The 12,363-nt window shown below is 38.3% G+C and overlaps 1 protein-coding gene across 1 annotated transcript in view; it reads left to right on the forward strand.

Moving 5' to 3' along the window:
• The first annotated feature begins 3,177 nt into the window (after positions 1–3,177).
• GREB1 (growth regulating estrogen receptor binding 1) overlaps positions 3,178–12,363 on the forward strand; it is a 91,145-nt gene continuing 81,959 nt past the window's right edge. Inside the window, exons 1-2 of the mRNA XM_027892834.1 lie at positions 3,178–3,343; positions 3,572–3,673. The gene's annotated coding sequence lies outside the window, so the exon portion shown is untranslated. The remainder of the gene's footprint in view (positions 3,344–3,571; positions 3,674–12,363) is intronic.

The following is a 12,363-nucleotide window of genomic DNA, read 5'->3' on the forward strand; positions in this document are numbered from 1 at the left end:
TGAGCAAACTCACCTCATAGCTGACCCTTCTTTGACTGGGAGATTGGTCTAGACACCTCCTGGGGCCCCTTGGAACATGAGTTATCTCATGATTCCACGACCAGATACACAGGCAGAGTACAAGAAGTCTACAAGTGTGGACTTAATACAATGTCAAACTTTCTTCTTTATTCTCACTTATTTTCCTAACATTGTGTGTGTCTTTTTGATAATTAGTGAGCATTATGCTGATGTGTTCAGAAAACTGTCTATGGTGCTCAAAACCTCTTTACTAAGTGGGCAAGAGCCCATTGTTATGCACATACAGTTGGCAGCTGCAGCAACAGCAGGGGAAAAAAGTATCAGAGGGTGGTACTGTGAAGTGTGGCTTTGGGACCAACATCTCTCCATTCTTTCTGTGCTGAGTTACTTTCCTGAACCTTGACAAAAGCAGGTAGTAAGAAAGAAGGGGTTTTGGGATTGCCTGGTTCTGTGGCTACTGGTGTTGGCTGAAGCAGTGGCAAAAACATTAGTTCAAAGAGAAGAGGTGTCTGCTGCAAAGGGAAAGGACCGCACTTCATGGTGCTGGTATGTCCATTGCCATTGCTGGTGCACTCCTGCACTGGAGAGACTGGGCAGAGCTGGACCCAGCTTTGGTTCTCTGACCATTCTATCTTCTCCCACTCTCTGGGTAGGTAACTTTTCTGGTCAGCTGCTTTTGCTCTTCCACTGATCTCCAACTCTCTATGAAGTATCCATACTGTCAGCATCTTGGCTCTTCTTCCTGCCCTTAGTGCCATTATGGCTTGTTAGAACCACAAGGCAGGTATTTTCTTGCACGTCCATTGATTTTCAATTATTATTACTGAATTTACCCTGCCTTTTCAATCATCCACTTCTATGAGATACTCCTGCAACTTTTCACAGTTTGTATTTGGGTATCCTGAAAAATCTTCTGTCACTTCACTGTTCTGTGCTGTACAATGTTAGATCTTTGTAACAGCAGCATTTGTGTCATCAGTCAGACACTGGTGTTCCACTCATATACTGCTCTTCTGGTACTGATGTTGGTGTAAGCTATAGGTTACATGTCTTAAGCTTATACCTAGTAGTTCAGATGCCTTGTATTTGGCTTTAAAAAACTCTGGTCCTGGTGATATGTTACTTTCAAATGACCTGTCCTTTCTAAAGCTTCCCTTGCTGACCATCAGAAAGACGTTCTCGCCTTCAGAAGTTGTGCTGATGTGACATCTCTGGAGTGTTCTAGAAAAAGCATCTAGATGATTTTATATAGTTATTTGAGCACCAAAATAGATGAGAAATCTGTTTCTCTCTCCTTATTTTAACATTTAAACATCTTACCAGTTTTTAGTTTTATAGTTTACCTCTTGTTAAAATAAAAACTCTTAGTCCTTAGCACAGCCTAGGAGTGGTACTGCTGTCCTTATGGTTTGGTAAAGGCTATTGGAAAGAAGTCTGTTTACTGGAAGTTGGTAGGAAATATTTCCATACATAGTGCAAGATGACACTAGGTTTTAAAAAGCATATTGAAGCCCTGAGGAAGGAAAGTTTTGATTCTGGCAGTTTGGCTGTCAAAAGTTATCAAGTTCAGGTCTTTACTTTGACTTGAGTTTTGAAAAAGCTCTGTACTGGCTTTGAGATTTTACATTAATTTGGATCTTTAAATTATGTGAGACACACTGAGGTGAAAATCTTTTGATCATGGAAATAGGCAGCATACCCTTTTGCTGCCGCACAACACTGTAGTTCATTCTGCATTATTGAATGTGTCAGATAAATTTGGTTAAGTTTAAACAGTTTGGCCAGACTTGCCCTGGCTGTGCCTCCAATGGGAGAGGGGATAGAACACTGTGCTAGAATACAAGTCTTGTAGAGTAGAAGGTGGAGGAAGCTGCTCCTTTGAATCGCATCCTCGGCATATGAGATTTGGCAAGTCTGAATTATAATTTTTTCTTAAGTCTTAATGTCTGGGCAAAGTCGCTGAGATTATTATGACAGAGTAAATAGATTAGTTCCTTAATTGCAGTTCAGTCACTAAGATTATCATTCCCAAGATGGTCCAAATCTGTTGTTGTTTGCACAGGTTGCTGCGCATTCAGGTAGCACTGAATGAAGATAAATACTATGTTCTGATTATTTCCAAGTTGATCAAGAATTTTACAAAGATTGATCAATAGATTACTTTGATATGGTGCATGTTGCTTAGAAAGTATCTTTTATTTGTTAGATGATCCAGGCAAGGTGAGTGTTGTTTTTCTGTCCTGTGGGCCACCTTCTGCATGAGCTTAGATGTGTCATGCCTCCTAGTTGCTCTGTGAGGCAACTAACAGTGAAGAAATGTGGACTACTTTTAAGATAACTTGTAATTATTACCCTTCACTGTGTCTGACTTTGGCTTTGCAGTAGCTAACTTGCTGCTTAATTTTAGGTACTCAGTAAAAGAGACCTCATGAAGTGAGTGTCTAATACATCTTCATACATCACAGGAGAGAGCCAGGTGCCTCTCCAGACCTCCAGAGGGAGATCCTTTCCACCTAAGGTATTTAACCTTAAGCGGACAAGATCTTTTAGAAGCCTTCAGCATCACCTACCTCTCTCCACAGTCTCTGTAACAAACATAAACACTTGAGAAGGACTGTTTTATTGTTTATCTAAAATTAGGTCCTTAAGAAGAACATGCTGGCTAGTTGTAATTATATGTGATTTTCAGGAGCCATGTACTGGTTGTCTGAAAGTGTTTCTTGTCATCATGACTGCTGAAAGTGAAAAGAGACCCCTTAAATGCATTTGTCATTCAAGCTGGAAAGTCAGAGGATTTGTGCCTGTGTTTTCTGTGATCTTAAAGGGGTTATTTCATAGCTCATAATCTTAAAAAATGCCACTTGTTATTTTTTCACTTTCATTCTATATTGCATCATCAGATTATGCTGGTATTTAAATCTGGCTTTTGAGGGGAAAAGTTTGAAGCCTCTTTTAAAAAAAACTATTTAGAATAAGGATTGAGAAACAAAGAGCATAAACAATGGGTAAGCTGGATTTGGGAGATAACTAGCTATCCAGGGCACTTTTCTTTATCTGTATAGATTGCTTAAACTAATCTCCAAGTGGCAGGCTTTGGCTACTGTGACTAGATTTTTTTTTTCACACACAGGAAAAAACCCAAATTTTCCAATTTCTCCAGAAGACTTCCACTTTCCCTTCATATCTCTGGTCTTCCCTGTTCATCTTCTGTTTTATAACTCTTTTTTCCCCCTCAGGCTGCTGAAATTGTCTGCACTTTAGACCCTAGAGCCAAATAAGGCACGTCTCGTTGGGAAGATACCATATTCAGTGGGAAGCAGGGGTGAGGATACATGAGGCCGGGGAGGAAAAGGCGGGGGGAAGGGTGAGGGGTTTGTATTCTTGACCTTAGGTAACTGGTGCTGAGAGGTAGCGCATTGTGTGGAAGCACAGGCAGACCTAGAGCTTGTGGATGGGAAGGAGGGAGCAAGGAGGAGGGAGGAGGAAGCTGGGACAGCGAGGGGGGAGGAGGAGGAGGAGGAGAGAGCAGCATCTCTATCTTTCTTTGCAGACCACGCTGCTAAACAGCAAGGGGAGGCTCATGCTTCCCTAATATCCGTCACTCCCTGCTTCCAGCGTGGTCGCAGACAGAGCAACAAAGAGGGTCTCAGAGGTAAGATCCGTGCAACTTGCAAAGCTGTAGCATCTGCCAAAATAAGGAGAAGCAGCAGCAGCAGCAACAACAATAGAGAGTTAAGATTATCAGCACCTGGGAGTGCTCGGAGACGGCAGGGGGGTAACTGGCCGCTCCTGAAGGTTAGGGAAGTGTTAGTCCCAGCAGCAATAAGAACGGAGTAAGAGGAGAGCAGGGGATCAGGATACCAGCCAGCAATATTTAGCAGTGGGCAGTTTGTGTCCCAACTCTCTGTGTGGGAAGAGAGTAGGTTAGCAGCATAACTGATACATGGATAAATGAGACTTAACAGAAGATACAAATGGTTTATTTACCCAAAAATGTAGTTCTGGAGTGAACAAAACAATTCATTAATTTGTGTATCGAAAAGAAAAAAATAATTAAAAAAGCAAAGCTCAAACCTGCATATTGTTTTGAATTTTTTTTTTTACACAAAAGTTTGATTTTTCATGTTAGGGCAATGTTTTAGTTCAGAAATGCATTTAATAGCAACAACAGGGAAAAAAGGCAAAACTCCCAAAGAGGGTTTTAAGTCTAACAAAAAGGCTGTTTGTCAAGTATTGTAAGAAAATGTTTGTGATAACTAAAAAGGTATGCTGTTTGAACTAAGAAATACTGTTTAATTTCATTTAGGAAAAAACAAACTATAATTTTGTGATGGCCTGAAATGAAATTTCATCCACTCAGACTAAAAAATCAGCAATTTTGGTTAGGTGTATTTATAAAGTTAAGTATTTATTTTTAGTTGTGGCTACTGGAAGGTTAGATGAAGGAGACAGAAACTATAGCATCTATACATTAGAGACATGGATGCTTGCTTTTTGCTTGAGCTTTGTTTCATTTACTTTACTTTTTGAGGCATGGGTTACATTAGTTTTGATCTAACACCTCATAGACCCTTCTGAAAATTACTAACTACTAAAAGCTGTAGTGACAGTGTTTGTTGTTATACATGTTGAACTAACTACAGGGAAAATGAGCAGTGGTTTGTATGTCTTATGAGTGAGAGTCTGTAGGATCTAATGGTTGGTTTTTTGGTTTTGGTTTTGTTTTTTTTTTCTTTGTTATGAAACACAGAATTGTTCTCCAAAGGTGGGCATTTTGGAATATTTGCGGTTAATTGGAAGTTTCTGTGTTTTTTCTCAAGATTAGGTAACTGAAACAGCTCTAGTGAGTTGATTCAGTGTCTGAGTGAGGAAGTTTGAACTACCATTCTCTGCTGCATTGGAGAACTTGGAGATGGTGGACCTGAGTTTGATTTGCTTTTTCATCAGTGTAAATGTGGTGGTACAAGTGTGTATCAGATCAACATCAGCTTCTATACTGTCTCCTTTGTGTCATTTTTCTTATAAAAGAAGGAAAACCTACAACACAGCAATGGATCTTTGCTTCCACCAGTTTTTTACAATGATCTTAATTGCTATTTCAGGGCTTACTTCAGTTATATTATTATTTTCTGACATTGGTCACTTTGTCTGGTATGGTAGTTGTCAGCTCTAGCTTTGAAATTCACTTAAGTCAGTAGAGAGTCAGGAGTTTTATTATAAAAGAAAAAACAAAATAACTTATTTTCCTCTCAGCCTATTCCCTTGCTTACAAAACTGGTTTGGGTTTGTTTGGGTTTTTTTAATCTATCTTTTGTTTTGCTAATTTCAGGAATGAGTAATATATTTTGAAACCTCTTGTTCTATCTTGTCATTAATGTACAGCTGTTTAAGAAAAGATTGAATTAAATGAGGCTTTAAAAACGATCTTCTGTTTCTTTAGAAAAATACTAAATACAAAATTGCCTATTTATTTTTTTACATTTTGTTTGTTTGTTTGTTTGTTTGTTTTGATTACGGTTTTTGATTTTTTGTGGCTTCTGCCAAGGAAATGGCATGTTCTCACTTTGGAAAGGTTTAAATGTGTTATGTTTATAAAAAACCCCAGTAACAAATCAAGCCTAACACAAATCTACTACTGCAGGTAAATTTCATTTGAAGCTAACATTCTTTTCTACTTAGACAATAGTTAGCTATTGTTCTCTTAAACCAACCTTCTGTGAATTGTATTGTTCTTGAAGTTTATAAGGGCTGGATGCAAAGCTCCCTGGAGTCAGGAAGAGACATTCCATTGACTTCAAATGGCTTTGGATCAGGCCTGTCACGTGAAATTAGCTCCTGACAGAAGATGTTATAAGCACAAACCCAGAAAAGAATGATTTAGGGATGGAATTTCACTTATGCTGTGATCGTCTTTGCTTTGTGCATATCTATTAGGGATGAAATTTTTGAAGCAGTGTTTAATTTATTTTCTATTAAAATTGTGTATTTCTTGGTATTTGGAATATTTGGTGTTGCATAAATTTTCTTTTAACTTAGGTCTCAAATCTACTGTCTATTTGTGTCTGTATTTAAATACCTTGGATACAATAGCTCAGAATTTCTTAGATGGCATTTTATAACTTCAATAATACTGTGCATGGTATGTACAAAGTTAAGGAAAGATTTTTCCAATGTGAAAAAGCAAATTAAATACCATGGTTTGAATTCTGTTTTTTTTTTTCATGTTAAACTAAAAGATGTAATCTGTATAAGAAACTAATGGCTTCCATAGTTTCTCTTCGAACAAAACAATACCTGCCCCCAAAACTCAGAAGAGATTGTGGTATAAAATGTGAAAAGTGGCAGTCAGACATTTGCAGGTTTTCTGTGTTTGAAACATATGGAACTTACACAGTGTAAAAGTAACCACGAGAAAAACAGTAGTTTTGTATAAGAAAATAAAATGGCAACATTTTACAGCACAAGTTTGTAAGGGGAAATTTGGATTAGGAACTTGTAAACTTTCAAAGATAATGCTTTCTAATAAACAAAACCCTGTCAGACTCCCAGGCCCTCTAGTGATACTGGGCATCATTATCTATAGGTGAAAATTACCTTTGTTTCTTATTGATTATGGCTCTTCCAATGAATACAAAGTCTGTATGGTGAATGATAAGTGAACTGTCACTCCTTTATTTCACCTTCATACAAAATAAAGCATTTACTCTGAGCTGAAATCAGGCGCAACTAGGGATTTATTTAGTGTGAAATAAATAAATAAATAAAAAGCATATGAAGGGACATAAAAGGCTAGGGTAACTAACAACAACCAAAATCTACATGCAGACATTCTTAATTATACAAAAACATGCCTGCATGTGTGCACTGAAACGTGCTTAGGGAAAGCATAGTTTCTTTAACTGCAGCTGAAGATTCCTTACTTTTTCCCACCTAAACTGTGGGTAATGATTCAGTGAATCAGCAAATCTGCCTAACTCTTCAAAACTTCTCTTACACAGACTGTGGCAGGATATACTGTAATCTACTAAGGAAATCCAATCCTTATGTTCACTTTATTGACATTTGCAGCTGTACCTTTGTGATTACGCCTGAGGACTCCAACAAACATTGGTTTGGTTTTCAGTTTGTCTTCATTTGCCGTTATCAACGTGTTACCTTCCATGCCTGAATGTTTCTGTCAGGAATAAGAAAGTCTAAGACATAACATCACCAGTGGTGTATTTCTGAAGAAATGATAAAAGAAACTTGCCTTTAAACATTGTATACCATAGAAAAAATGCTGTAATGTATAAATACTGATTATTATATGAAAAATTTATCCCTTTTCTAGCTAAACAGTACAGCAATACTTTACATACTAAAGGCATATAATTATGTTGATGGTGTATTTATGTAATTATGCAGTAGATAGAATTGAAAAATTATTTGTGGGAAGTATATTAACAGCACAATTGTGAAAATAGTCAATACTGGGGAAGAATTGCAATCAAAGATGTATTTATAGGTATGAGAATTCACCCTGACAATTTATTCTTTTAACACTTTTTGTGTTGCTCTAAGTGGTTGCTTGCAAAATGTATGCTTGTTTTTAACCTACCTGTCTTCATTTTTAGAACTTCTTAGTAGGAAAGTGTGGGGCTAAGTCTTCTGTTTTAATGAGAGGGAGAAAATACATAGATTTTGTCATTTGGGAGGGGAAATTTTTATTTCCACAGTGTTTCTTATCCCTTTTCCAAGGATAAATATTTATTTAAAATAAAAATAACGATCCTATCCTATCCACACTTCAGAACTGTGAAGTTCTAGTGTCGTTATACAGTGCTTGGAAATGATAACCAAATTTCTAATGATTATGACTGTTTTCATCATACAAATCCTCATTTGCAGTATATATGCATACTGGAAAATAACCTGACCAGGCAGTGAGGCAGGTTTAAAAATACCAGTTTTGCTTCTATCAATGAGAACATTAGTACATTAAAAAAAGAAAATATAGAATTTTCTGACTTAGAGCGGCTTTTTCACGTTTTCAAATAAAATGTATTTTCCCAGTTTCTCTATGAACTAGAGATTAAAGTACAAAGTCTATACACAGAGTGATCAAACAATACACAGGGTGGTGGGTAAAACTGTGGATTTCACTAGTGTAATCACTCAGGATGTTACTTGAAATAAGAAATAATTTTGAACTAAAAGTTTGGAAGTTGCTGAAAAGTAGGTTTGGAAGTTGCTGAAAAGTAGATTTGGAAGTTGCTGAAAAGTTGTAAAGATTGTTTCATTATTATCTGACAGTAATTTTCATTTTTTTCCACTCCAGAGGGAATACAATGGTTGATTTATTATGTAAATATGTAATCATTTTTTTAAAGAAAACATTTTTTACTTACTTGACTGCAGTGTAAAGGATGCTTTAGTCACATGAGGGATCCAGATCTTGGTGGCATTTTTTTTATAGTGAAGTTATAAATGGGTTCAAAAAAATCACAGAATGGGTCAGATGGGCAGGAACCCCAGTGGGTCATCTGGTCCAACCTCCTTGAGCACATTGCACAGGATTGTGTTCAGACAGTTCTGGAATATCTCCAGTGAGGGAGACTCCACAACCTCTATGGGCAATCTGTTCCAGAGCTCAGTGATCCTCACAGTAAAGAAGTTCATCCTCATGTTCAGATGGAACTCCTTGTGTTGCAGTTTCTGCCCATTGCCTCTTGTCCTATTGCTGAGATGGACTGAGTGGTTTAGCAATGATGTCTGAGGGTGCATCCCATCAGGAGCCATGGACTTGTGGAAGTCAAGTTTGATTAAATTGTATCTTACCCACTTCTCCTCAACCAAGGGAAAGCCTTCCTCAAGGCCTTCTCCCTAGTTTCCAGGGTGAGGGATTCCTGAGGGCAAGTCTTGCAGTGAAGACTGAAGCAACGAAAGGGTTCAATATCTCGGCCTTCAGTACAGCCTCTGTTGTGAGAGTCCCTGTTCCATTCAGTTGTGGACTCACATTTTCCCCAGTATTCCTTTTGTTATTGATGTATTTAAGCCTTTGATGGGTAGTTTTTAGTTTTACCATTTTATTCAGTGAAAACTGTCACAGGTGTAAATGTTGCTTTGCATTCTGTTGTTTTCCCGCTTGTTCACAAAGGGGGAATATATTGCCACATTTTTTGTTATTTGTCATCTTTTGTGTAAGGAAGGGCACAGCATTCACATCGGTGGTAATTATGCCTCTGATGCTGAGAAGGACCTTAGAGAAAGACAACCAAAGAAAGGAGATAAACCAAGTCTTATCTTCTCAGCATCAGACAAACATTTGATCCACTATCCAGCTCCCCAGCTATGATACAATCATCTAACACACTTGCTGCACAGTGTTGTAATATGTCTCCTTCTCTGAAGTTCATGTGATACTGAAAAAGTAGGAGAAGAATCTTGGTGATGTAGTGTAGTACTCTGCCTCACAGTGGGGTTCTCCTTTTAAAGCCAATTTATAAGGGATATTTCCTAGGCAGCAGCATTTGTCCAATCCCATGTGTGTAATACAGGGCTGAGCATTGTGGGGGCCATGAGATATCGACCAGGCCAATGCATGAAAGATGGTGGCTGAACAAAAAGCAATGTAAAGTGCACATTCTGTATTTAGAAGGGCTTGAAAAGATCAGGAAGCATCCCCTTAAACTCTGAAGTAAACTGAAGCAAATCTTGGTGCAAAATCAGAGAGATGGTGCTTGGAAAGCTCTAGTCTTCTACTGATACTGCAACCCATTTCTTTGGCTTCCACAATGTGAAACGAGGGTGCAGCTTCACAAGGAGAACTTGCTATAGTTTTAATATTGTTGATGGATTATTGTGGATTTTACTGTCCCTTGTATAATCTGAGTGCATTGCAGTAGATTTCTTCTTGCCATTTAAAGGATTGCTTAGAAAGTTAATTTTGAGTTAGTCAGAAATTTATTTTTGTCTAGCAGTGGTATTGCTCAGATTGAAAAAAGGAATTTTAAGTATCCAACTTCCAGGGTAGTGAGGTCAATCTCCTTTCGTCCTAGGCATGAGACGTAAAATCACCAAGGATGATGGTATTGTGGAATTTGGTGGAATTTTGATATCAGTAAAGCTTCTGTTTTGATTCTTACCACTGAGGAGAATGCAGTGTACTGTTGTTCCCTGTCTGAGAGCTCAGTAGTGCACTGCAGTGTAAGATAAGAAGCTGTTTGAGAGTGCCCAAAGGAGGGCAGTGAAGATGGTGAAGGGCTTTGAGGGGAAGCTGTAGGGGAGCAGCTGAGGTCACTTGGTCTGTTCAGCCTGGAGGAGACTGAGGGGAGATTTCACTGTAGTTACAACTTCCTTGTGAGGGGAAGAGCTTTGGGTTTGCTAATGAGAAAACTGGTCTTATTCATACCAGTTCAGATAGCTATGTTAATGACGTTCTTTGGTTAATGGACCCACCAGTCCTTAATGGACCTATCTTTCACTCCATCACTGAGTTTCTTTTTCTGTTGCACTCCTGCCATGTATTTCTATAGCTTAATTCACGTATGTTTTGTATGATCTAGAATATTGCTTCATCTGATTAATTTTGTGCTCCCATCCATCTAAGTCATCAAGCCATCACTATCCGTATCATCACTATCCAAATGGATGCTTTTTTATGGATACACATCGCTGCCTTCCCATGTGGGGAAGTCAATGATTCCATGTACTGTATATATTAAAGTAGATACATGTCTCTATCTCCAATTTGGCAGATTATCAGACTGCTTAGAAAATCATAACATTCTCCAGCTATAATGCAAGTCTTCTACTGAATTTCACACTGCATAAATTGTAAAATAGACGTGCCTATTAAAAATCTGGATTATGACTTTATAAACCCTGAAAAAGGCAAATGCTTCACTATACCTATGCATTTTTGGCATTTTATTATTATTGTGCCTTAAAAACATCCCTACAATCTCAAAAGGTCAGTTAAGATTTTTCGATTTCACATTAAGATGCTAAGATCTGTAAAATATCAGGCAGTGATTGTGTAGAGTCTTCCAGAGATGTTAATATGTGTCTTTGCTTGTGGGTGTGTGCCTTGTTTTCTTTTATGGAGTGAAGTTTCCCAGCACTCTCTGATGCTTATTTTATTTCTGTTATGCAGCCAGCATTTCATGTGCACAAGGAAAAGGCAGAGGCAGCTGAGGGATGTAACTGGGAGTATCAGCTGGTATGAAAAAGAGTGCAGGAAGTGTGGCAGGTGACTTGGCTTCTCAGTTGCTTCCCAGGTTTGAGCCCACTGATGATGTTCGCTGTGTGAATAGTGTTCTCTGTTGGGTTCTCTTTTAGAGAAATTCAGTGATTTCCCTACAAGGCAAAAGTTAAGCAGTCTTCTGGAGCTGATTTATTTCAAGACTGCTTCTACTACACAAAGTGGACGACACAATTACTTTTGACTCTCTTAATCTCACATAATTGTCTTATACTAATGAGGTAGGTCTCTTACCCTGTGTGTAATGTGATGCAGCATCCCTGGTAATGTTTCACATGCTTTTAGTTCCATGCTAAAAAGTGTTGCTCTGATAAAATCTTCAGTACAGTCTGCATAGTATTTAAAGTAAACTGACTGGGAGAAAGACCACACACAAATAGTTATGTCAGGGCCATGGAGACTCAACAGAGGCCTAGAGACCTTTGGCCAAGCACCAGACGATGTGAACACGGTCCTGCAGTATGAATAGGCAGGAAATTCTCCATCCCTTGACATAAAGGCCAGGCATCTCTTCCTGGGCCAGATGCTTGTGGCAGCAGAGGTGTAAGGTCATGTTGACAGGCCAGTCTGGGTGTGAAGTAATGGTGAGTAGGATGGCAGCAAGAAAACAAAGCTTTATGGATGGTGCTATTCCCATTTCAAATTAGCTATATTGCTTCACTGTCTTTTCACTGCTAGGTGGCATTGTATTTGCGTGTAATTTCATTTCTTTGGCAATGTGTTCACTTTCTAAAGAAAAAGGGCTATCTTGAATTCAAGCTAAATCTTACTGAATTGGAATGATCCCTTTAAACTCTGCAAGTGAGATCTTAATTTACTGGGATTCCTGAAGTTTGGGTTTTTTTTCCATTGTGCCCTTCTGTGGATCCAAGGTGAAATACATTTTTCTTTTTAAGGTGCAACGTCTGATGTATCCAATTGGAAATTTCGTTCACAGTCATATTTGTTAGGTTATGTGAGGAGAGTCTGGAAACTCCTAATGACTGACACAATGGAGAAAGAATAGTCTGACAAACAACAGGACTGCAAAGGAATAACCTATTCAGTTTTATATCTTCTACCTGCATCAGAATTAAGCATAGTTGCAGCCATAGAATTTG

This window comes from Empidonax traillii, unplaced genomic scaffold (genome assembly GCF_003031625.1).
Source record: "Empidonax traillii isolate 1590-97213 ecotype Southwest subspecies unplaced genomic scaffold, ASM303162v1 scaffold371:size713392, whole genome shotgun sequence".
In the NCBI taxonomy this organism is placed as follows: Eukaryota; Metazoa; Chordata; class Aves; order Passeriformes; family Tyrannidae; genus Empidonax; species Empidonax traillii.